Genomic DNA, 3250 nt, shown 5'->3' on the forward strand with positions numbered 1-3250 from the left:
GAACTGAGCACAGCACAGTAGCCTACAGTATTTCAGGAACACTGGCTGCATTGTATTATCCCCCCCTTTCTCTATGTATTAGCCAGTGTTGTGCTACTACTAGAACACATACTGGGGACAATCAACTTCCAAAGTTGTAGAGGTGCGAGCAGTCAATCTGGTGCTCTTAAGTCTCTGGTGCGTGGAGCACCACTTCATTGATGAGATGTTCAGGAAGAGGCAGAGGTTGGTCCTCCCTTAGCCCCTCCAAGGACACACCCCAGTGACCAGAAGACCTCTCACTGGAACTCAGCTCTTAGTTTTTCCATCACATTCCAACACCACCAAGTCAGGGCCCAGGCCGCCAACGACCCAGCCTCTAAGGATATTTAAGAGCGATGGCACTTAAAGCATGCTTTGCAGAGTCCTCAAGAGCTGCATTTCCAATCTGTCTCTGTTCCAGTGGCTTGAACTGCCCTGACTCTAGAGACCAAGCCCGCTGAGGGCCCTTTTACTATTTCTTCTGTCTCCCAGGATCTCAGTTACCTCTCATGGTGAAGTTGCATTGTGTGAGAAGTACCATGTTTGGTATCTAAAGGGTGGTGGAATTATGTTTCAGCCCAACTCTCCCAGATGTGTATTTCTGAGAAAGTAAACATGTCACCAACGCCCAGTTTCTTCATTATCTGAGCCCTAACCTCTTCCGTTCATCCCTCTGTCGCTGTAATTATGATTTCCTTTATTTCAAAATTTCAGGGTTGCTTTTCTTTGCTCAGAATTAGGACGCCAAACAGGAGCTGGGGTACTCTGTGAACCCCATTTCCAGGAGTCATTTGCCTGTCAAACCAGTGCTGAGCTCAGTTGTCACTTGATGAGAGTCCCAGGGTGGCCTGCTGTCATCATGGTCTGTAGTTCCTCATGGACACTACCTCTTCTCTCTTGCTGTGTAGTTATTACCTCTCAATTTTCACATTCTGAATGCAACACACACACACACACACACACTGTTGGATTTAATATTCTCAATGATTATAGACATAGATGCTCCTAGAACTGAAGATGAGGCTGATAAAGATGTTTGCTTGCTGTTCCCTAGATTTTTAAGTCAAAGGCACAGCCTTTGGAACCCTAGTTCCCTAGTGCTGGGTCATTAAGTCTCTACACTTTTCTGAATTCTATTCCGAACGTTCATCAGAGTCTCATTGGTAATGCGTGCTCAATTACTGCACATTAACAGAAAGTGGCCAACATTTGAAAACTGGGTAATTTTGGAATTACTTTAAATCAGAACTTAAAATGCCTCAGCAGGAAAGCGAGAGGAGCAGACACACAATAAGGACACATCCTAGTTTTCATTTCTCCTTTGTCTGATACTGGTGTGGATAATTACCAGGAAAATGGCCACCAAGTGGCCAAAGGGATAGCAGGATTGGAGAATAATCCAACAATGAGTTTATTGTGCTATAAATAATAGCAAGCTGATTGCAGAGAAGCTTTTTCTTAGAGATCTAAAGCCACACATCTTCACTTCCTTATATCACTTTTAAATCAATTATCCTGTAAAACATCAATGGACTGTTGTGAACAGAATTCCCTTTAACATAGTTCTTTCTCTGCTTGCCTTATGCCACTTACAATGTTTCCACGTAGTGAATAGCTTCATATTAACAATGAGCGTTCTTCTTGAAAATCAAAATGTTGTCTCCATGTGACCATTTAATTAGTGCTCAGAGCGTTCCTCTGTGAAGCGGGCATGTGATGGGAAGGGGGTTTGTTCTTTTCTGTGATGACACAGAGGAAGCAGGTTCGAAGGCCATTTCTGTATTCAGTGGGTCCTGATGCTATTCTGTTCAGTTTGATATTGTTGACTGTTGTTCTTCCAGCCTGGCCAGAGGTTCACAGTGAGCTATGCTCATGGCCTCAGCCCATCGTTGGGTTCACAAGTGATTAACATTCTACTCTCTGTCAGACAGATCTTCCATGTCTGAGGATGGAGCAGGGAATTGTAGAAGAAAATGTCTGTACCATCATGGAACTGAAAAACTTCTAGAAGCAGAAAGACAAGTATAATCTATAAGCAAGCTGCAGTCCTGTTACAAGGAACAGACACTCAATTTATGTAAGAAAATAAGAGTACAGGGAGGATGGGTTATTTTATGTAGATTAACATAGTAGTCCTCATTGAGAGAGTATCCTTTGAGATAAGAATAGAAGAGTGACCCCAGCATCTGAAGGAAAAACATTCTGGATAGGAGGAACAGCCAGTACAAATGCCCAGAGGCACCAGCATACTTATAATGCTGAACAAGAACACCCCGCCCCCACCCCCATGCGCCGCCTCCCCTCCACCCCCTGCTGGAGCAGAGTAGCCAATGGTGCTGGCTAGTTCCTGTCAACTGACACAAACTAGATTCATCTCAATTGAGGAGCTGCCTAAGTCAGTTTGGCCCCTGGCCACATCTGTGGGACAATTTTGTAGGAGGGTCTAGCCCACTGTGGGTGGTGCCATCCCTTGAATGGTGACCCGGGGCTATATAAGAGATGTAGCTGAGCAAGCCAGGAGAAGCAAGCCATTAAGCTGAGTTCCTCCGTGGTCTCTGCTTCAGTTCTTGCCTCCAGGTTCCTGCCTTGACTTTCTGCCTTGACGTCCCGTGATGATGAACTGTAACCTGTAAGACAAATGATCCTTTTCCTTCCCCAAATTGGTTTTGATCACCATTTTATCACAGCATCAAAAAGCAAACTAGGGCGCCAGGTTAGCACACCAGATTCAGAAGAGGCAACAGCAAATTCATATAATCCTACTCATTGTCGGTGTCTCAAGGACATCTTTCCTTTTGAGTGCCTTAGAGTCCTTTGGGAGATGTTAAGCACAGCAATCACATCGCACTCGCACTTGAAATGATCACTTTGGATGCTCTCTGTGGGACCTGTTGATTAGATTGGCTGCAAGGCGTGAGAAAGGGGGGCATTCATATCTCCCAAACTTGACTGGAGACACCCTGAGAACAAAGGATATCTACTGTGCTTGTTCAAATTCTTTGTAGAAGAAGAAAAAAAGAAACTTTCATTCATGGTAAATAAATAAGTACTTTCAGAATGAAAATTCACACCTACACCAGTAGGTAATAACTTAGGATGCCTAAGCTCCCAATGATTTACAAAACTAGACACTATTTCTGATACTTCAAAAATGGTAATACAATTAGATTTCTTTCCCAAGGTGAAACCATTGAAGTTGGACATAAAGAAAAAAGCGTTTGGATGTCTT

Source organism: Peromyscus leucopus, chromosome 15 (genome assembly GCF_004664715.2).
Source record: "Peromyscus leucopus breed LL Stock chromosome 15, UCI_PerLeu_2.1, whole genome shotgun sequence".
Taxonomy (NCBI): domain Eukaryota; kingdom Metazoa; phylum Chordata; class Mammalia; order Rodentia; family Cricetidae; genus Peromyscus; species Peromyscus leucopus.